General features: G+C 36.1%; 1 protein-coding gene across 2 annotated transcripts in view; it reads right to left on the bottom strand.

Moving 5' to 3' along the window:
* Positions 1 to 24,978, bottom strand: part of epha4b (eph receptor A4b) — a 496,460-nt gene that overhangs the window by 93,604 nt on the left and 377,878 nt on the right. The window lies entirely within an intron of this gene.

Genomic DNA, 24,978 nt, shown 5'->3' on the forward strand with positions numbered 1-24,978 from the left:
TTCTCACTGAGCAAGAATATCACGGTGGCAGGTATATTTTATTTCCGAAGAGAATCATTTACATAATTAACATTTAAATAGTTACAAAACCAGAAAAATCATTCATGACTTTGTTATTTGAAAACATTTTACACACCATAACAAGCACAGTATGACATAACAAAATCTAACCTGGATTAAAACACCATTTTTAAGGTTAAGAGCTCAAGGTATATGTATAATAACAGTTGGAAATTTTAATTTTATGTGAGATATTGTTACACAAATAGAATTGGCAGGGTCAGAGACAAACTTAAAAAGCTAAACATCTTGAATTTTTTTATGTTTCACTTATATTGAAAAGAAAAATTATTTCAATATTTACTGAAGATCAATAAACTAATTATGTTCATTCATAAGTACTGCATAAATTTTACCTGCGTAAACAAGTAAGGTTAGGTCAATACAGCAAGTGAGAGTGTGTAATGGAGATGCTGAGGATATTCTGTAAAATGTACAAATACAAGTAGATAAATACAGAACAGACTATATAAGAAAAAAATATTTTTTTTGTAAAACCAAACTTGCCATACAAGCCAAAACAGACCTATAGTTATAGCTGTTGTTACTCCAAGTCTTTTTGTTGCCAAATAAATTCACAAAATAATCTCACCAACATCCCTCATCTTGCTTAATGTAGGCTTTATTATACATTTATGTAGATTTTTTTTTTTAATTAAATAAAAATGTAACAAATCTTTTAAACCTGCAGAGTAATACAATATGAAAAACAGATAGTGTGATATTTATAGAAAGTAAAGTGCAACAAACCATTTAGATCAGCTGTAAATTCACATTTTTATTTGTGTTATCCCAAAACAACAATTAAATGAATGATGAGACAGAATAACTTGTATCATGCTTAATTTGTCCTCAACCTTCTGCACGTAATTCATTATGACAAGGCTTAATCAAAGCTTTCAATAAATGTCAGAGGAGACAATTACGGCAATGAGCCCATCAACAATATCTGAATCAACAGAATTCATGAATGTTAATGAATTCCTGTTAAATGGTGCATGTGGGTGCGTGTAGTGGGGGGGGGGCAAAGTCTATTTAGGGAAGTCAAATGAAGGGTTTACCAAATGATAGATTGGCATGTTTGGGGAGCCAGAAACAGAGATGGGGGACTTTTCACCAATGGGAATGCATTTCTCCTCATCTCAACATGTCATGCATTTAAGCTTACAAATGATTAAAACACTCCCCAGATTTCCTAAAGGAAAAGGCTGATGTCAATCTTTTGATTGACTTGAGACTATCAAATACATAGAATTAATACTTTACTATAAACCTGACCTAAATCTCATCATCTTCAATAACCCTCTACAATTTTAGATAAAATGCAAAGGTGGTACAAGAAACAAACTGAACAAAATAATCTGTGCCTTTCACTGACAGCAACAAAAAATATAAGGTAAAAAAATTTCCTCCCAAGGAAAGAAGCTCTAGACAAGCATAAACAAATCCTAAACAGGAATACTTCTGCAAAACAAGCAGAGTTCCAACTCCACCATACAATTTCACCATCACAAGCCCGCTCATCAATAATGAAAAGCCATCTCAACACTAGAATCCCTGAAGCCACCTCAAAAAAACTGTAATCCCAGGCCACCTTAAATTTTTTCACACCTCTCCATTAGCATCTTTTGTTTTGTAAATGTGTCGATCAGCACAAGCAGAGTGTTATCCCATCCCACCCACCGCCGCAGCTCAACTCGGGTAAAAAGTTCTCCCCGCTCAAGTCTTGTTTATCTGAGTGTGAGATGCCTGGAGTTGTATAGGGTAAATATTATTATTATTATTATTATTAATAATAATGTTATTTGGAAAACATGCATTTCATTTGTGTTCCATGTCTACAACAATCTATGTAAATGTAAGATGATGACAGGAAATGCGATAAACGCAAGAAATGTTGAACACATACCTAAAACAAACCTTTTTCATGTACTAACGACAAAATTTTGACATGAAGTGTGTAATGTGTGAAGACTGAAGTCCAAATATTAAATAAACACTTTCACAAAAGGTACATGTATAACAAAACAAGTGTGCTTTTATTCAAGAATATGACTGAACAAAAAGAAATCAGGTTAGGGTACGACGCTGACACAACTGCTTGGGTAGTACAGCGTTAAGAACTGCTGACTCATAATCAAGAAGCCACTGGATCGATTCCGGGTGTTTCCCAGAATTACCGTTTTGAGTAGTGAGCAGTTCTTATTGTTAATTTTATAGAATAAAAACATAAATTTGATTTGATTCTATAAAAGCCACTGAACATTTATGGTACTTGAAAAGGTTAGTGGGTTTTTTTTTTTTGTTTTTTTCAGTTATATTCTTTCAGTCACATTCACACTCCCCCCGATCTGACACTGCTGTTTTCAAATAAAAACATGCTATAACAAAGGTGAACTCAGATGAGAATTCTACATCAGAGAAAGAGAACAGAAGCCCTTCCTGCAAGAAACGTCCACTCACGCATAAGAACAAAGCAGCTGCACCAGGCATAAAGGTAAAAGATTGTTTGGATGTAGCAAAAGGATGGCCATTGTCCTGCCAGTAAATCTGCCACACGCATGTCCTTCAACGAAAGAGCAGTGCATCGTGCAAAGTTCTGTTTGTGATGATGTTTTGTGATAGTCTTTATACAAAAAATATTTATATGTTACTTCTATAAAAGCCATATCAAATGTTAAATTTCTTGGAATGACAATCATCGATAAACTTTGGGCACAACACATTTTGGTTATTGTAAAGAAAGTTCAATGGTGTCTTTACTTTCTCAGATGTCTGAGGAAAGCTCATAGTTCTCCATTTGTTCTCACTAACTTCTACTGTGTAGTCAGTCCTCACTGGCTACATAACATCCTGGTATGGTCCCTGTCTGGCTCAAGATTGTAAAACACTGTAGAGGAAGGCGAGTACAGCACAAAATATCACTGGCAGGCAGCGACATTCAATTCAGGACATAGGTAACACACTGCCTCAGAAACAGAAACTGTTTTGTTTTAGAGCTGAGTCATCTTGCGCAGCTGCTTATCTCAGTTTTCCTTTCTAGCAGATGGTGCAATGCCATTTACACTTACATCTGTACATTCCGATACAATTTCTTTCTACAGGTCATAAGGATACTTAAAATAAACTGATAATAACATATACATGTGTGAAATATATTTGTTTATGCTTTTTGTTGGTACAGTACAACTGTCACTATTCTGAGGAGAAGATGTAAAAATGTCACTGTAGTATATACACATGACAAAAACGAATTATGATTATCTTATTCTGTGTCCATATTGTCATCCTCAGAATAAACAGGTTGCTGGATATGGCAGTTGAAACACTGAAAAATTTCATGGGAGGAAATGAAATGCAGAATTTTAGCTGAAAGCTAAAAAAAATGGAAAAGATCACAGCCTTTTGGACCCAAAGAGGTTTCTCCACCCATATTCTGTTCAATGTTCCACCATTTCACCAGTGAATCATAGCTTTGATGATTTTAAAATTTTTTTAATTTATTGCCCTATCTCAAGTCTTGCAACTATAATGCTACTGTTATTTTTAGCCAAGCCCCTTTTAATCTGGAAATCAAATCATTATGCTTCACGAATATAACCCATTACTAGTAATACAACCCAATAAAGCTGGATTTCTGCACAAATTACCTCCAGGGATATCCGCAGGAACACATTGAAAAAGACTGAGGGCACATTTGAGGGGTCAAATAGTTTTATATGTTTTGTATGAAAGTAAAATACAAGCTGGAAAAGCATCAAGGTCAATTATTAAGATCTCTAAGATTGATCAAATGCATAGAAGATTGTCTAGTACTGCGCTTTATATACAAAACTGACTGTCATCGTAAGCAGAATTCAATTTTGGGCCACAAGTTAAATAGTGGAACTAATGCTTAACTCACAAGATTCTTGTTATGAGAGAACATTAATAAGATTTGACCTCAACAAACACATAAGTTGTAAGTTCAGAACATAATTGCAGTGATTTACAATGCAGTCAGAGCACAAATTACTAAGCACAAAGAAATGAGTAACATATTTTAGGAATACTATATCACTCAATACTCAAAGGGGTATATGATGGTGAGGTTCTTTTCAAAGATATTTTCATTTAAATAGATAGATTTGAAGTCTATACATTATTATTATTAATGGAGCTGAATACACTATTGAGGTGCTGTCAAATCTAAGCTTTTATAAATATCTTGTAAAATAGGAAAGTCATATGTCCATACACTGCAGCAATCAGGCAACATATAAGGTTATGTTACATTACTTTCATTAACATTAGCTAAGAAAGCTAGAAAAGAAAACATAATACCAAGAGCACAATACAAGGCATCAATTACTATTTTTCTAAGGAAGAATAAAAACATCTTACTGTGTCCATCCTAAGGTCCAATCTTCCTACTGAACAATGATGACAAGAATATTTTTAAATTGTGAGGTAAAGGAACAGAGGAAGTGCTCAGTTCTATAATATCACAAGACCAAACTGGGTTTGTTAAAGGGAGACATTTACAAGCATACTTCCATATCCCAGTTGGAAAATGCCACTTAATTTCACTTAAAATTAGAAAAAAAAATCTTGATGTGAGAAATTGTCCAGAGTTTTTTTTTTAGAATTAACAAGAATTCATTAATTTTATCTTAAGATAAAAAAATGGGCTTCTGTTAGGCTTTTGAATTCTCAAGAGATAGGTGGTGTTATGTGCACATAGACATGTATTACACAAAATAAATTCTTGAGCCTGAAAATTTACATTGGGGTTTGCTAATTTTCAATTTGGGTTTATTACAAAACCTTGTGTATTATATAAAACCTGGAAACAATGAAAAAGTTGTAAGTGTTCATCACATTTCAAAGAAAGCAACCAATGAGCATATTTTGAGCGTTTCCTTTTTTCATGAAAAATACATTTTATTGCAATAACAAAAATGAAAAATGGCAGCATGTGTAAACAATGAACAACTTTAAAATGCTTCCTTTTTTAATCACAGCAATGAAAACAAATCACAGAGTAACCACTTAAATGAATGAAAGAATTTAAACACTGATTGTTGATAATTTTAAAATAATCAAATAAAGCTATTAAAATAACTGCATAATTAACAAAATTATATGCCCTTAAACAAGTCAAATATTTCTCTCTTCTTCTTAAATCATAAACAAAAAGCAGCTGACCTAAGCTACTCCTTTTCATGTTATTCTTTTTCTGAGTAGATTAAGATGAGGATATTGTCACTTGGTTAGAAGAAAGCACATTTCAATCTTCTGACTTTTTTTTTTTTTAATTTACATACCAGTCAATAAGTGCTTCAGTTAATGTGAAATCCAGCATGTAGCTGGAAACATGTACTACCTGTGTAGCAACCTGAATTGAGTAGGAGTGCTGATATTGGTTTGATTTGATAAATAAAAAAAAGGACTTAAGCAGAAAAACAAGTCCAGGAAACCCAAACATCTACCATATCTTACTAGAAAAACAAAATAGGACAACAATTTGTTTAATCTTATCACTTTGTGTTTTTCTTCATTGGCTTACAATATTTCTGGCACTGATAAACTACCTACTGTGCCCCACCTCACCATTTATGCATTACTGTTTTGTTTTAAATTCATTTTTAGTCACAGTTTAGATATACAGCTTAATATTTGTCTTTATTATACATTAAAGAAACTATTAAAAATTTACTTTTCTGTTAGCAATATTATAGATGTAGTTTAGACTTAAGTTTTTGAAATGTAAGATTATTCAGTATCATGGTTTAGGGGAAAGCTACAAAATGCTATCTCAGAGGTTTAAACTGTCAGTTTCAACTGTAAGGAAGGTAATCAGGAAATGGAAGGCCACAGGCACAGTTGCTGTTAAACCCAGGTCTGGCAAGCCAAGAAAAATACAGGAGCGGCATATGCGCAGGATTTTGAGAAAGGTTACGGATAACCCATAGCATCACCTCCAAAGACCTGCAAGAATATCTTACTGCAGATGGTGTATCTGTACATTGTTCTACAATTCAGCGCAATTTGCACAAAGAACATCTGTATGGCAGGGTGATGAGAAAGAAGCCCTTTCTGCACTCATGCAACAAACAGTCGCTTGTTATATGCAAATGCTCATTTTTCAATTTGGAACAAAGTGCTTTGGACTGATGAGACAAAAATTTAGTTATTTGGTCATAACAAAAAGCTTTGCATGGCGGAAGAAGAACACCGCATTCAAAGAAAAACACCTGCTACCTACTGTCAAATTTGGTGGAGGTTCTATCATGCTGTGACGCTGTGTGGCTAGTTCAGGGACTGGGGCCCTTGTTAAAGTCGAGGGTCGGATGAATTCAACCCAATATCAACAAATTCTTCAGGATAATATTCAAGCATCAGTCACAAAGTTGAAGTTACGCAGGGGTTGGATATTCCAACAAGGAAATGACCCAAAACACAGTTCGAAATCTACTGTACAAAGGCATTCATGCAGAGGGAGAAGTACAATGTTCTGGAATGGCCGTCACAGTCCCCTGACTTGAATATCATCGAAAATCTAAGGGATGACTTGAAGCAGGCTGTCCATGCTCGGCAGCCATCAAATTTAACTGAACTAGAGAGATTTTGTATGGAAGAATGGTCAAAAATACCTCCATCCAGAATCCAGACGCTCATCAAAGGCTATAGGAGGTGTCTAGAGGCAGTTATATTTGCAAAAGGATGCTCAACTAAGTATTGATGTAATATCTGTGTTGGGGTGCCCAAATTTATGGCGCCTGTTATGATGCATATTGCATATTTTTTGTTAATCCAATAAACTTAATGTCACTGCTGAAATACTACTGTTTCCATAAAGCATGTCATATATTAAAAGGAAGTTGCTATTTTGAAAGCTCAGCCAATGAAAAACAAAAATCCAAAGAATTAAGAGGGGTTCCGAAACTTTTTCATATTACTGTATATAAATTAGGTGTGCCATGTTAGAATAGTGGTTATCACTGCTGTGTTACATTTCTCTGGGCCTACAGTGTCATGTGGGGTTTTTAGGCCAAGTTTATACTCCATGCGACACGATGCATGCTCCAGCAGACACTCCTGCTACACAAGTGTTTTACTGTTTATACTTGCGCACATACTTTATGTAAGTCTGGAAGATTCCACCAGGTGGCAGTGCGAGATATTATCACGGTGAGAAAACGTTTGGCTTTGCTGTGTTGTGAATTGCCTGGAACACCTGTTAAATTCTGATGACATCTTACCGCAATATGTCTGAAATGGATGTTTAATGATTACATCCATCAATCCAGGAATGTGACCATTCCAGCTAGCATTGGGCACGAGGCAGAAACAATCACAAGGTGAATTCAAACACTCACATATGCTAGGCGTCATTTTAGTGTCACTAAATCTGCATATCTTTGGAAGGAAACTGGAGCACACTGTAGAAGCACAGCAGGAAAACATGTAAACTCCAGGCAAGGAATACAAGCGACGTGACTCCCTGTGAGACAGCAGCACTACCGCTCCGCCACCGTGTCACCCCCATGTGTGTTATTAACAGTATTCATTATTTAAACAAAATGAACAATTTATCAGTAAAATGTAACATAAATACTTTAATGCATTTCTTCACGAATATCAAGTGTAAATCTAAGGATTCTAAATGTGCAGAGAGTTGGAATATCATACATTTAATGTGTTCTGTGTGGTGATCTATTGTTGCTTGCCGCTGCTGTTCAGTCAGGAGGAAGCCCCAGAAGCTTGTAGCGATTAACAACTGGGATGATGTTTATGACGGTCTGCTTTAATGATAAAGCAAACCACAAGGTTAATGTGGACATTTTGAGATTAAAGTGGAAATGTCCACTTTAATCACAAAATACACCTTATCACCATGTCCTTAATTTTTATTCTCTGTGGCTCAAATACAGCACTGTACATTATGGTGCTGTTGTAAAATTGGAAAAAAAAAAAAAGACGTCACAAAAGATGGTATGTGAGACTTTTAAAATGTATCGTGTCATTACAATTGGGAACACGCGACGTTTGAATATTAACGCATTTGTATGTCGGTATTTTGCTTCACCACATCGAACATCAAAGCAGGCACATTGATCCTGTAGGATCCTCAAAGCGGCTTTCTGTCACATATATACAGTAAACAGAGACTCTGATGTCACATTCCAACTTTTATCACACTGTGTCCCCAGGCTTTTTGCTGGTATTGCAACACGCGCACTTATCGCGTTAATTTCTGAGGACGTGCTCAGAGGATGCTTCAAATGAACGCTGGGAATGCGTGGCAGCCATGATGCGTGTGCGTACACGTTCTGAGAGTGAAGTATAAACGAGCCCTTCCATTGTTACATTCCTATACTGTCACTGGTTTCTAAAGGTTTGGTCAAAGAGTTTCTCTGTATGATGAGATAGGCTGCCTTCACTAAATGGTGCTGATCTCAACTTTGGCTTTTCTACAAAGATAAAGTTTATGAGCCTGTAATGTAAAGTTAAGAAAATAGATGGACAAATTATCAATCCAGTTAATTATTACGATACAAGAGTACAGTATATCAATTTCATAATCCGCTGTCTGCTATGTATTCCTAAAATCCTTCTGTCAGTCCAACCCTGTTTAATTGTTTTGTGGTTAAATTCAAATTTGATAAAAGGACACACATTTTATTGTAATTCTCATTATGTCCTTGTGTCTTATCTTGTATTTCATTTATCTTTTAATTTATTACTACAATAACAACAAAAAGTGCTTGTTATATTGTTATATAAGCCTAACAGTTTTAGAGACCTTTGTGCACCATTTTGTGTTGTGTTTGCATTTTCACTGTCCCAAATTTCAACATAGTGTTAACTTAAAGATTCTAAATTGACTGTTTATGAACATATGTGAGTGTGCCCTGTGCTAAACTGGCTCTTATTCAAAGTTTGATTCTGTTTCTACTCTCACAGTAGTGGCACCAACCACCTATGGCCGTGAACTGGACAAGCAGGTTAGTTGATTGTAGGATTCTTTTCTTTTTTTTCCCCCCCAAGAATCTTCTGTTTGTGAAAGTTACATGGTAGTGTATTGGTTAGCTCTTCTACCTCATAATATCTCATTGCCCATGTGGAGTTTGCAAGTTCTCCCACAGTTTGTACAGGTTTTTTTTTTTTTGTACAGTGTACAAGGGTACACTGGTTTTGCCCTAACTCATAAAGACGTGCATTTTAAAGAAATTAGTAATTCTATGTTGGTCCTGTGTAAATTTGTATATAAGTGAGGCTTGCAATAAAAGTGGTGCACCACCTGGGGTGATTCCTGTCTTGAGCCTAGTGATGTCAATATAGGCTCTACTCCTCCCCATGATTCTGAATTGGATTATGCAAGTTTGAGAATGTTATGTTATCACAGATCAATCCATGTATTTTTTCCCCTAATTTCTGGACTCATTTATTCAAATAATGGGTTGTGGATTGGGCAGAATTGTGGTATTACACTTCCTGAATGTGTCCACAGTAAGGGCTGGGAACATTGTCTTCTTTTCTTCATACACAGCCTCAGTGGGTAAGAAACTCAGTTTCTATAGAAACATATCTGCTGCATCTATAGGAATAGAAACCATGCATCTGTTCATGCTGGAGAGAGGAAAAAAAACCCTGCAGCTTATTGAATTGTCTGTTGATCTAGCAAATGAAAACGACCAAATAGTTAAAAGAAACCCGATTAAAGCCCCATTACCACAAGATAAAGCTTTCAGTTAACCACCTGCTTCACTCATACGTTTGGGTTAGTACACTGCATTAGCACCAAAGTCCTCTTCAGATGTCTGCTTTACTTCATTTCTCTATGTTGATAAAAAATGGGAGATGTTCAGTAAACTCAGCACAATTCAGGTTTCACTTTTGCTCCAGTGTTACATACTCATGGTTTGTTGCAAGAACACGCCTATATTAGTGCACAAGTGTATGCGTCACTCCCCACTAATCATTTGCTCTACTTATTCCTAGTGTAAATAAATGGCAGCTGCTTGGTTAATTGTACAAGCCACACAATTTGCAGCTTTTGTGTGTCAATAACTCACTGGACACTTCAGGAGCTTTCTGTTTCAGTACACAAGGATTATCTGCAAGCAGAAGTTCAAACAAAAAGCAAATGCAGGATATCCCTCCAATAGTAAGTAAAGATAAATAAAATGTGGCCTTGATGAGCATTTAAAGTTATCTTTTTCTTGAGTGCATTTTTTGTTTATTCCCTTTTCCACCTTTCCTTGCATACAAGTTTGATTGACTTACTTTAGTCATTAAAATCACTAACACATCCAATGCTACAATGAATAAAGAGTGTTGTGATTTGACCATAAACAGGCAACTAAGTAGGTATGTATACACACGTAAATATATACAGTGTATACCACTGTAAAATATCATGTTAAAAAGATTCTACCTGAATATCAGCTTAGCATAATTTAAAGAGACATTCCCTGATATCTAAACACTACTACTTTCATGTGCTTGTATTATGACATTTTTGTGTTTTGCTTTAGCTGTACTGTATTTGTAATTGAGTTTGGCAGAATAATAAAACCAGCACTTTGCTGCCTCTTTCAAATTATTCTATACATCTCAATTATGCCGAGAAAGACTGCAGGTGTACAAGACACTGTACAATGTAATAGCTAAATCTTACATGAAGTAACTGTCTAACGGCAGGTGTTGTAAATAAAGGCAATGTCACTAATGATGAATTGGCATCATTTCCTGAATCCGATGCTGCTAATGCTGGATACAGAGGAGGTCAATAATGGTGTATCAGAAACACAGTGGGAACTGAGAGAACTGGGGCTAAGGAGGCAGGATAAAGGCTGTTATATATCACCCAAATTAAATCACTATCTCCCAGTGATAAATGCTCTTCTTCAGTGCAAAAAATTCAATTCCTTTTTACTTTTATCCCTTGGACTAATGCGCTGTCATTTTTGCTTCAGTTACTTGGACAAAGATCACAATATCTGGGAAGGTCTAATTTTGATGTCAACTTTCATGACCAGTTTATTAAAGTGATAAATGAGTGAGCCAAGAGCAATTATCCATATTAAAAAGGTAATAGCAATCCTTAAAAGTAGTGGAAAATCTGGGTGGGCAAAGACTGTTCTGAGAAAGTCTGAAAGGAAAAAGCCCCAATAACCAAGTAGAAAAAGACTTTGATAAAAAGCAAAATTCTCTTGTCAGCTAATTGAAAACTGTATAATTAAGCAAATGATTTTATATGGACCAAGCAGTTTAATAGGTCATCCATAGAATTTAATAAGTGCTTACTCACTTATCTGTTTAATCAGAAAATGCTTCTAAAGACATTACAAAATGTCTTTCCTAAATATATTTGAATAATGCTGTATTGCCAAAACTTGTGTTTATTTTATTACTACTTTTTAACCTTTTAATGAGTAAACATAAGCACAGGTGAGGGCCTGCAAGTCTAAAAGTGTTTCATTATATTGCATGAATATAATAATAGTGACAAAAAAGAGAGATAAAATTAGCATAAAATTCTGCCTGCATGGGGGGACAAACCTTATTGCAGAGATGAGTTGCATTTCATATATCTTTTTGGTGTGTGTGTCCAAAAAAAAAAAAAAAAAGATAAAAAATGTTAACTTTTGGCTTATATCATATTTAAGTTATTTTATACGGATTAGTAAAGTGAAGAACTGGGGGTGTTAGTCTTGAAATCTTTAGTTGGATGTTCTTTTTAAACTTGCATATGATGGGTTCATGTCCAAGTGTCTGTTAATGTTGTTTTCATTTGATAACCGTGACTGGGACATGGTGCAAGTAAGATTCAGGGCAAATACTAACAGTGCCAGAGAGCTAGCTGAATCATAGCTATCAAATGAAAATGCAATTAACACACACTTGAACATACATAAATAAAAAAAAATATCAAAAAGTAAAGTAGTTTGCCTATTACAGGGGAAATACAATGTTGATCTTGTTTACAGTTTTCCAAGATGTTATAAAGAATATTTTAAAATTGTAATACTACTAATGCTTGTAAGTGAGAACACTAAGTTACATTTTTATATCATGAATAATAAAACTGAATTGATTTCCTGACAAAATACATCAGAATGAAATAAATGAGCATTTAATAAGCAGAGTCCATTTCACCATACTTTATTAATGACAAAAGAAATATGATTTGAATACAGTGACCAGGTCCTTTATGAGTTTATTATGGAAATTAGTCATCAGCTATTTATCCAGTGCATCAAGTTATCAGATTGATTTATATCTCATGCTAATGCACTCTTGGACTGTCATATAATTATTACTAATATAGAAAGCATGACGGAAACTGGCCAATAACCACTTACATTACATAGTATGTCAATCAAATCATACCTTTTGAAAATGGCATTGCTGGTTTTTCAACATTAAAAGGTCTTGGTTTTGGCATATTTAATTTTATACATCATATTATGTTAAATGTGTATTTCACTACTAATTATCTTGCTTTAGTTAAGTGTCAGTGGTAGCAATTCGAAAACTCTTAAATCCATAAATTTTATTATTGGCTATGCAAATAAGTATAATAAAAGGAAAAAGGACAAAAACGTTTAATTTCCAATCAATGTAAAACACTTGGGGACTAATACAGATTAAAAACTAATAGCTTTGTAAATATGTAATTTTTTATGGTTGAATTTTTTTTTTTTTTTTTAATAATATGGACTTCCTGAGACAGTTACAAAAAATATATTTTCCAGTCACACACTTATTCATAAATGTGTGTTTAATCTTTACTTTACTCATCAACCATAAAATTAATCATGGATTTAGTCTTTGAGTGTAAACAAAAATGACATATAGTCATTTTTAAAACACTAATAAATTTTATACAGCCTCTATCACTAAATCTTTGACCTACGGCCTTTTCTTTTTCTGTTCTTTGTTTTTTATAGAATCGGTCCTTCATTAAAGACGTTACATGCATCCTGTCTATCCTCCTCAAGTTTGCACTTGAATGAGCAACATCACCCTCCATAGTACCTTTTGGGTTATCTGCCCTCTAATATCTTTATAGAGTATGTATCCACCTAGACTGCAAAACTGTCTTATCCAAACGAATATCACTTCCAGGGGACCCAAAATATGTACCACAACAAATTCTCCCTATCAGACCCTTCTTTTGCAAAGGCATGTCTAGTTGCTCTGCCATTGTAAGTGTAGACTATAGTTTGGATCACTCTCTCTTATCTAGATATCTATTTATCAAGAAATTTTAGTTTGCCCTTCGTCGTCTTGGTGGTATGCTAACACCTGAAATCCTCTCACAAGCTGCAAATCCCTTTGAAATATCACATATGCATATATACACTAGTTGTAGTTAGGAAATGGAAAGATAAAAGATAAAAAAGTAAATAATTCTTCACTCTGTTTTGTTTTTCCTGTGGAATGGACAAGACAGTTGTCAGGATAGTACATACAGGAACAGAGGGGTGTTTTTGAATACTAATAAGGTAATAATTCGAAGCTAAATAACTCTTGGCTAAATAATTCTGCAGGAGTAATCAAACTCAATTCGACCCAGATTCTGTACCGTGAAAACTGCACCAATCCAAGGTGAACTAAGCTGTAGAATCTGTTATGGAAAAAAAATAAACCTGAAATTAGTCTGAATTTAGAGATACTGAATTTACAGACAGACATACTGATATGGAGAAGAAGGTAAAAATAGAAACTTGCAGAGTTAGTCTTTAAATATATATATGTATGTCAACAATTGATGCAACAGTTCATGTTGAACTGCATTATGATGCATCAACACAACACGAAGCAGCAAAAGATAGATTTTAAGAGTGGTTAAATAAATGTACAATGCATTTCTAAAAGAAAAATGACACAGTGAGGTTACGACTAGAGCCTGCATATTTTCCGTCATCAAATCAGAACACAAACCAATAAAACTAATGTACATCATAATGGTGTACATTAAGAATTAACAGACAGCGCAGTAAGGTCAGTATTAGAACAATAAAGTAGGTTTTAAATTAATTAAACATGAATACAAGAGAGAAAAAGAGACCAGGTTTATCTTTCGCACGTGAGCATTGTAACTAACGGATCATCAGGAAAATACCCAGGGAGAGATTTCCTCAGAGCTACAGAGGTGAATAAATGTAAATATTGCCAATAATCTTAGTTCTGAACACATCCAGTATATTGAAATTATTTGCTTTATACAGCATTTTATAGCTGGGCTTATTGCAGGGACTGTTAAATAAAGAAAAAATATTTAGCTTTGCTGGAAAAGCAGTTTGTAACTGTAGGTTGTTTGTAAATTGAGATAGGACAACTGTGATATGACAAAAGTATTCTTTTAAATGATAGATCTGGTAAGCGTTTTTAACAATGCTCAACAGGAAATGGTACCATTCTATAAAAAACAAATTGCATTTCAACTTTATATTGTAAGTTATTTAACTTCCATAATTATTGGAAATGATAAAATATATCGTTATTACGCAATCTTGTTATTTTTGTTTAAAATTTCAATTTTAGGAGGCAATAAATTTGGTAATTATAGAGCCAGTGGAAGACAATTAGAACTAAAAACAAAATGAATACAAGGTATATCACTTTCTCTTTTTGACATTTAGTTATAATATCCTAGTACTGCAACTTATATACATAAAAAAAGATGACAAGCACATAGATGCAAAGTACTAGTATAGTTTCCTTACATTTTTTTTCAAGACTTTATGGTGAGGCTGAATTTTCCTGGGACTTAAGGACATTGATACATTAGTGAAAAAGTTTTATTTCTATTTGGTTGCAAATAGCCAAGAATTTATTTTCTGTCAGTCAATCAGTTAATCAATGACAGTTCAGAAAACCACATTTTGATAGTAATTTATGATGGTGGAATTAGCCTGAACAGTAAATGCATTGATGAGCCTGCTACTAATACTTCTATTTAGTTGAACGTTTTGCAAAAACTTTAATTCTGTGTATAAGGAGGTCATTAAAATTGAACAAACATGATAACACTTTCTACATCCTTAAGCCATCATTAAAACTGCAATCTTTTCTACAACTACATAAGTATTAAGGTCAAGTGACACAAACTGTATCTGGTGATATTTTCTGGTACTACAACACAGAATACAATAACTTGTGGTTTTTTTTTTTTTTAGTATTTTCTGAAATCACTATGGAAATCTCATATGACAACTGCAATAATGGTTAACCATACTGCCAAATGTACTGTTATTGGGTTCATCATAGTTTGGCATGCCAACAAACCAGTTCATAACCCCAAGGCCATTAAATACATTGTTTCAGTGACATAGAAATTTATTTGAATGGATTTTTCGAAAATATTAAATGGCACACATTGTTCCTCTTAAGTAAAGTAATTTTTGATACCTCTGTCAAAGCATCACAACTAGTTAATGTTTGGCAATGCCTAGAAAATTTGCTGTAATTGTGCCATTAATAATCAAAGTTAAAGTGAACTTTATTGTCATCTCAACCATATACAAGTATACAGATGGACGAAATTGTGAAGCTCAGGGTCCACAGTGTAACAACATGAAGTGCAAATAATAAATTAAAAATAGAATTAAAATTAAGATTTAAATTTAAAATTAAAACACAAACAAGACAAGACATTGTGCAAAGACAAGACAAAGAAGTAGTAGCAATATTGACGTGTAGTTAGCAATATGAACATTGATGTAATGCATGGTATTTGCAATCTAGATACATAAATATAGTCAATAGATGACTAACCTTTCGAAGCACTACATGATGATTGGCATGAGTGCACCTGGTCGGTAGTCATTCAAGCATGTCACTGATGACTTCTTCGGCACTGGTATGATAGTGGATGACTTGAAGCATGCTGGTACTGACGACTGGCTCAGAGATGTGTTGAAGATGTCTGTGAGGACACCAGCCAGTTGACTGGCACATTCTTTAAGCACACGACCAGGTATGTTATCAGGTCCTGCAGCCTTGCGTGGATTGACTCTGGATAGAGTCCTCTTCACGTCAGTTATGGAGAGACAGAGTACCTGGTCAGTGGAGGGAGGTGTTGCTTTTCTCACAGGCTCTTTGTTCTGTGCATCAAACCATGCGAAGAAGTTGTTCAGCTCATCCGGTAGGGAGGCATCACCATCAGTGCTGTGTGGGTTGGGCTTGTAGTTTGTAATTGTCTGAACGCCCTGCCACATATGACGTGTGTCTCTGGTGCTGCTGAAGTGTTTGTTAATCCTCTGCGCGTATGCCCGCTTAGCTCTCCTTATAGTGCGAGACAGGTTGGCTCTGGCCACCCTGTGGGTGGCCTTGTCTCCAGATCTGAAGGCTGTATTTCTGATCTTGAGCAGCTTGTGCACTTCTCTCATCATCCAGGGCTTTTGGTTGGCTCTTGTGGTAACATCCTTGGTAACAGTAACATCCTCTATGCATTTGGAGATGTAGCCAGTCACAGAGTCTGTGTACTCCTCCAGATTGATGGAGTCATAGCAGCCTCCCTGAAAATGTCCCAGTCTGTTAATTCAAAACAGTCTTGGAGAGCTGAAACAGCACCAACCTGCCACACTCTGATGTTCTTGCGGGCTGGTTTAGTGCACTTCAGCAGGGACTTGTATGCAGGAACCATAAACAAGCTGATATGGTCTGAGTAGCCGAGGGGATGGCAGGGTAGTGCCTCGTAGGCGTCAGGAGTGCTCATGTAAACATTGCCCAGATAGATTCCCCCTCTAGTAGCAAAGTTCACATTGGAAGAATTTTGGGAGAACTGACTTCAAGTTGGCATGATTGAAGTCTCCAGCAATAATGAAAAATGCCTTGAGGTGCATCGTTTGCAGTTTGCTGATGATCTCGTAGAGTTCCGCTAGCGCCTAGTTAACATATGCACTAGGCGGGAGGTAGACGGCAACCACCAGCACGCAACTGTATTCCCTCGGCAAGTAGAAAGGCCAGCACCTTACCGATAAAACCTCTATCAGCAGGGAACAGTGTTGTGTGACTGAGGCAGAATGAAGGGTAGACAATCACATTGCTTTCTGAGATTAGTAGCAAGCAAGCATCTGCATAATCTATGGGCATAATTGTCTTTACTGGCGATTTCTATCATTCAAATCTTAACAAACTTCACAGACTTGTTTATTTAAACTCAGGGATATGGGGTACCCAACAGCCTATTCCTGTGGCATCAGGCACATAACATAGCAGGATCCAGACCTAGATAAAACACAAATCTTTTGGAGCTATAATAACACAATGTACAGAGTACAGTGAATTTTTTACTTGCACGTTGAAGCAACATGCAACAGGACACCACTTTGAAGCACTACAATAAACAAGAATGTATTAAATTACATAACTTCATTTTAGTCAACAGAAAACACAGTTGACTGCTAAGATGTACATATCAGAGACTCCATTGTGTGTAGGTTGAACCTTTCATTGTCTGACCACTAGACTTCTGTGTTCTGCTTTTCAGGTGCTTGCATTTGGAACATTACAAATTAAAGGGCTGATTCAAATAAATACCCACAGAAATGTGCAGCCAGTTCTGTATAATCAATTAACATAACACATGTCTTTGGGCTATGGGAGAAAACACAGAGTTATATATATATAAAAAAAAAAGTTCTATCTAGTTCTGAGGATTACTACAGATTATAATTTCATTTGAAAAAGTGCGAAGACACAAGGAGAATCACCAGGTTTAAACAGTTGACTATTCAACTCAATTCATTCACTTTCTGAACAGGGCAAAAAAAGGCTAAGAGTCTAGCAGTACTGAAAGCAATGCAAAGCCTACTTTGGAGGGGGTGCCAACACACTGCAGTACATTTCATCACATAAATATAACTTAATTCATAATGGTAAGATTAAGACTCATCAATTAAGATAATATACATATTAATGATATTTGAGAGGCAAACCATTTATCAATAGAAAACTCATGCAGAAACAATGTGGAAGTGGAATATGAAGTCGGAACTCTAAAGCTGTGAGGCAGCAGGGTTTAAAAGTCTCCCATTATGTCATACTTTGCACTAACAATTTATATGACAACTTTTTTTTACATTTCAGTTATTTAATACAGAAACAACTGACAAATTGTTTAAGACGTAAATCCAATTTATGTGTTTGTGCAATAAAAAAGGGGTATTTTTTAATTCTATCTTGGGTCACTGGATTGGATTGATTTTTCTAAGGGTACATTTTCCCAGTGAAAATTTCCCAAATACATTAACAATAAAAGAACAATTTCATAAGTAGCATTGTTTGGAATTATTTTATTTGCATGGTTGCTTGAACTGCTTATGCATTATCTGCTTAACACATACTGTATGTATGCACCTTCTTTGAGAACAGAAAAAGTACATTCAATATTTTTTCTTATTCAATCCAAAATAAGGATTTGCTTATTTAAAATTCTTAATGGCATTTAACCCTCAGAAGAATATTTGAACAAGATTTAATTTAGAATATAATGAATATTCATTCTGCAAAATTCCCATAAAAACTAATGAACATATATTTTGCATGAATATTGGCTAAATAACAAAAATGTTGCTTTCTTTATTGAGATTTTTCTTGATAGTTAGATTTTAAACGTCCTTGTTGATTTCACAAATTGCAAATTTGCCAATATACTTCTGTTCAGACTAACTGAATTTCTGGATTTCTATATATTGCATATGAACTTAAATTTTAAATATTTTTTTCTTCTTTATGTAAAGTACAAAAATATTGGTAAATGTTTTATTTGCTTTCATTTTGTATATGTAGATGATTCACATTAACTTAAAATGCATGTCTATCAGTCACATGTACATTTCTAATCTCTGAGTACAATCTTCTACATAACAAAGAAAAGGAACAGAAATGGTACGATTTAATAAGGCAGGCTGTTTAGCTGTGAAGATGAATGCAGTCACTGTGATACTATTTTTTCATGATTATAGTAGTCTGAAAAAGAAAGCAGGTAAAGGAAAGAGCAGGCTCAGAATTACACAAATAAAGAACTGCTCCTTTTTTTAGAGAGCTCACTAATGAAGCACCAATTTGCACAACAATACATCTGTATTTATATCTGCCTTTGTTTTATTAAAGTAAAACTAGAATTTGACTGCACAACAAAAGAGGTTTTAAATAGGCTCATATCAGCATCCTAATCCTCCCTGAATAATGACTGCATATTGTTGTATTGGATTTGTTTCTTTATATTCATGTTTAATTTTAATTATTAATCAATTCTCCATAAACTTTGTGAAAGATCTGAGTGACAGCAGAGTGTCAGTTTAGTGTCCAATGTGCTTGATCTAATCACAGAAGGTATGATACAATAAAAGGGACCCCTTGCACCACCCTCCCCCTTTGCAGCTCTGTGTAACCTGTGCTGTGATCTGTGAAATTACTCTGCCTTTCCATCAATTACCACAGGTATCATTTCACGCTGAGTGAAACCCATCTCCATCTGCGATACAACGAGAATAGGCACAAAATCAGTCACGCCTGCCATTTCTACTTATGATTTCAAGTTATATCTTTTTAAAAGAGAATCAAAGCTTGTGTATTTTTACATATGGTATGTTGAAGAGTGTGTTTGTTTTTAGTCCACATTACCCTAATTTACTTTTCACCCTAGTTAATTTTTTAAATGAATACAAATACTTGTCATGGGAGTGTTTTACTTTTACAGTAGAATGTGTGTATGTCAACTTCAAAAGTACCATACCATCCTACTGCCCTGATGCTGGAAATAAATGTACACCTAAGTAGAGAAATCCATCCATCCATCTTCTAACCCGCTGAATCCGAACACAGGGTCACGGGGGTCTGCTGGAGCCAATCCCAGCCAACACAGGGCACAAGGCAGGAACCAATCCCGGGCAGGGTGCCAGCCCACTGCAGGACACACACAAACACACCCACACATCAAGCACACACCAGGGCCAATTTAGAATCACCAATCCACCTAACCTGCATGTCTTTGGACTGTGGGAGGAAACCGGAGTGCCCGGAGGAAACCCATGCAGACACAGAGAGAACATGCAAACTCCACGCAGGGAGGACCCGGGAAGCGAACCCAGGTCCCCAGGTCTCCCAATTGCGAGGCAGCAGCGCTACCCACTGTGCCACCATGCTGCCCCAAGTAGAGAAATGAAAGGAAAAAAATTACTTGGATTTTAAGGGAAGTACAGAGACTATAAATTCAGATAGAAGCAAGAATCAGAATACATATCTGTCCTTTATGGGCATTTCTCAATAAGGTGCTTTGTATGCTGTCTGACCATGGCACAACTTCAATTCCTTGCCACTCCAATAGGGTCAGAAATATGTATCACCTGGAAATCTGAGGTCATGTGGAAACAAGGCTCTTGTGCAAGATCACAAATAACAATACCAACTTGAAACTGCAAAATGTTCAGATTACTATTTTATCACCAAGTACACAGAATGCTGAATTTATGAATCAGTGCAGTTCTTTTATTACTATCCAACTATCATACTTTGGCTTTATCAGTAACTAGGCACTGGCATGTAAAATGTTTATCATCTGTGTTTACATTTAAAGAAAACAACTAAATACAAAATATCAAAAATTAAGAAAAGATCCACTGGGTGACAGATTTTATGCCAATTAAATTCTTTGTCTTATTTTTAAATCTCTTTATACTGTTTTGTACACCTCATTCATGAAAGATAAATTTCCCTCTGGGACACCTGTCTTTATTTAAATAAATAAAGAAATAAGAAGAAATTGTTTAAGCTGTATCTGTATCTTCCAGACTAAATAACATTATATGCATCAGAAACTCTTAACATAGCACTATCCTAATGTCAAAGAGTGTTTGTTTCACAAGAGGCCATATTACCATGCATTATGTTCTTTAGTCAAATGAATCACAGAACCATTCACTTAAACTGTGTCATTAATATGCTCTTAATTGGTGGTAGAATCTATTTATGACAAATCTTTTAATAAAGATTAGTGGGACTGTGCAAGTCCAAAGAAGACATGTATACAAGGTAAAATGTATGTACAGTAGGTTATACTGTAGCTCAAGAGAAATTGAGCAATTGATTCATGTACAATAGTGTTTCCTTTGTTTGTTGGTTGCGGTGTTAACAATCAGTATTGCACAATTGTTGAAAGTGAAATATGTCTGATATCTTTTATGATATTTGTCTTAGTAAATAAGCAACTCTACAAGCAAAGTCTGTGTTAAAGGGCTTGTCATGGGTGTACCACTGTTTGTCAGTCATCAGTAGACTATTGTTTTAGCACAACTTAATTTAAAGTAAAGTAAATGTTTAATATTCAACTTATAAAATAAAAAATATTTACACAAAGTTATCTGTTCAATCATCTTTAAATGTAGCCTCCGAGAAGAACTCTTAATGCACATACTGAGCATCACAGTATGATCTACTGCTGTGGACGCTGGCACGGATTGCAATCCCTCAGTCTCTAGAGAAATTATAAAGTTCACCATTTATTCTCATTGGCCGGAGCCAATCCCAGCCAACACAGGGCGCAAGGCAGGAAACAAACCCCGGGCAGGGCGCCAGCCCACCGCAGGGCACACGCACACACCCACCAAGCACACACTAGGGACAATTTAGAATCGCCAATGCACCTAACCTGCATGTCTTTGGACTGTGGGAGGAAACCCATGCAGAAACGGGGAGAACATGCAAGCTCCACGCAGGTAGGACCCGGGAGGTGAACCCAGGTCCCCCAACTGCGAGGCAGCAGCGCTACCCACTGCGCCACCGTGCCGCCCTAGCTTAAGACAAGTTCCTGGAATTCAACTTCTTCAGATGAGATCACCAATACCTGAGGAACTGGAACAGTGCAGAAATGGAGGGGTTAAACCAAAAGAATGAGACAAATTAAACTCATTAAGAATGTTTTAATTTCAGGTTTTGAAAATATGAGCACTAGGTCATTGCCAAAGCACTGACTAAACAAAAGAACACCAAAAATATTAATAGGAGGTTAAGACGTGCCATGCCAAGGCAAAAATGCAATTCTGTGCAACTAAAAATGCTAAATATCTTACAAGAAAATGAGGCATGGAAGTTCATTTAGATTTTTAATTTCAAGTGAAGGTACTAACAATCAAGACTTTTGTTTAAACACAGAGTTCAATAAGACCTTATTAAAGAAAAGTTGATTATTCTGTTGACATGCACCTGTTAAGGCACCTCTAAAGACTGTGCAGGACTGTGTTTGTATCATGGTTTGCTTTAATACCATACTCATACTGAAACTTGTAATGTGATGTACTATTTAGTGCGTAGCGATACTGCAGCACATATGCTATGTGTAAAGCTGGTTCATGTATAAATGGAGCAATAATGCAAGGAGTAGTCAGTTTTGTTGAAGCCTTTGTATTGTATAATTTTGCTTGCTAGTAAAACTCAGGCGGCACGGTGGCGCAGTGGTAGCGCTGCTGCCTCGCAGTTAGGAGACCCGGGTTCGCTTCCCTGGTCCTCCCTGCGTGGAGTTTGCATGTTCTCCCTGTGTCTGCGTGGGTTTCCTCCGGGCGCTCCAGTTTCCTCCCACAGTCCAAAGACATGCAGGTTGGGTGGATTGGTGATTCTAAATTGGCCCTAGTGTGTGCTTGGTGTGTGGATGTGTTTGTGTGTGTCTTACGGTGGGTTGGCACCCTGCCCGGGATTGGTTCCTGCCTTGTGCCCTGTGTTGGCTGGGATTGGCTCCAGCAGACCCCCGTGACCCTGTGTTCGGATTCAGCGGGTTGGAAAATGGATGGATGGATAGTAAAAATCACCAAATATAGTCTTGCCTCCTTGGTTTCAGTGAGTATTGCAAAACATGTGTTACTATAATTTAACATTTTACTCACTTCTAGGATGCTACAGACATCTGCATTATTAACAGATTCTAAGATAAGTTTCAGTATTTTCTTTCCGTCTGCAAATCACAGGATGACCTAGCCTATACAAAAGGGACTGGTACAGTGGCAAAGTATGATTGCCAAAAGATTCCAATACATCTGGAAAATTTCCTTGACAAGGTTTCCTCACTCACTGTTATTTTAAATAATTGATTGGTTTCAGTGTTCTTCCCATGCCGCTCCATCCGTAGGTCTGATCTTATTTTTTCCTTCCTTATTAGATGGGGAAATCTGTCGACTATATTGCTCAGACTACGTGACTGACAAGCATAATATTCATTTTCATGCGCATGATGCTCAGAAATGTAACAGAGCAGAATATTTGTACTTCCTTTATTTCATTAATGACCTGCCTTAATAAAGTGAAAGGTGGATGGATAAGAAACAGTTTTCCATCAGTTAAGAAAAACTAGATTTTAGTGGGTTCAAATACTACAGGAAAACAATACTACAACTTTATAACCTGAAGAACTGTGTTTGTTAAAATCTAATAAAACATAACAACTGCTGACAGATATACCTTTATTTTCTTCTTTTAAACTACTATAATAAATCGGGCATTAGAAGTTATTATTTGCTTTCTTTTATGCCTGAGGTGAAAAATATCATGCTAAAAGGCAGATTCACTCAACCATGGGATGAAAGTGTATATATACTTAAAAAAGATATGTGTTTTTATAGGAAGATCAAAACAATAACCAATTGACAGATCCCACAATGAATTCCAAAAATAAAAGCGAAAAATAAACGTAACATTCTTAACAATGCCTCAGAATCCAAAGCCCTCTCTACACTAAACATGCCTAAAATTGTCCCCTTCATATCCAGAAATTTGGATGTTTGTAATAATGTACTATGACTTTAAATAGCGCTGGTGATCATATGGTATCAACACACTATAAAAGCCAACAACAATATGGCTGTGGCCATTTAAGGAGTTATAAAATGCTAACACCCACAAAGAAATCAACAAAAGAATGTGATGTGTTGACAATACTAATGAAGCACTGGGAAACATCTCCAGTTATGTTGTTATTTGGGGTTATCAGGTGTTTAGGGTCTTTCAACATCAAACACCCTTACCCAGGCAACCCACCTGGGATTGATCAGGCCCAGCAGAGTTAGTGCAGGTGTCATTCCTCTTCATCCAGAGCCATCTGGAGGTCTTCCTCTGCATTCTTTGTGGCTGCTCTGATGTCTCTGCTCTTAGTTACTTCTATTATACCAAGCAGTGTACGTTTTGCAGAATGAGCAGCCAAGAATTTTGATGGGGTTATATCCTCTCCATCATTTTCTGTGGCATTCTTGCAACTGCTCTTTGTTCTTTGTCCTTTTCCTCTCATTGGTGTCATCATTCCTGTCTTACCAGGGCACATTCTCCATTCCACCATGTCAACCTGGTTTGAAGCTTCAGACAGTAGGATTATGTCTGGCTTCAGCGCTGATGTCACTATTACTTCTAGGAACTACAGCTTTCTCCCCAGCTCGACTTTGAGCTGCAAATTTGAAGCTGTTGTGACTAGGCCTCCTTCTCCTGCTCTAATAAAGGTGAATAGTAGCTTGCATGGATTTTGATATTATTGATAGCCATGTAGATGGATTCTGCTACCTCCTTTAATATTTGATCATACTGCCAGTGATAGCTCCCTTTTGCCAGAGCTTTTGGGCAGCTGCTGAGGGTGTGCTCCAGAGGTCCTTTTCCAGGACAAAGAGGACAATATTGTGCATCACTCTTGCCCTAGACAAAAATGCTTGCTTGGCTTAGTAGGACATCACAGACTGACTGAATCACGAACATGATGTGCCGAGGTTCTTCTTGCAAGGTGTCTGACCAGGAGATGATCTTGTCCAAAACACTCTCTCACCAGGTCCAAGCTCCTTCCTGCTGCATCCCTACTGCCAGACTTGTTCTCACCTTGTCAATACCTGTTTACACCTCCTCCTGCAGCAGGTGAGGTCTTTCTTTGCCTTTGGATTTGTCATATCG

This window comes from Erpetoichthys calabaricus, chromosome 2 (assembly GCF_900747795.2).
Source record: "Erpetoichthys calabaricus chromosome 2, fErpCal1.3, whole genome shotgun sequence".
NCBI classification, from domain to species: Eukaryota; Metazoa; Chordata; class Cladistia; order Polypteriformes; family Polypteridae; genus Erpetoichthys; species Erpetoichthys calabaricus.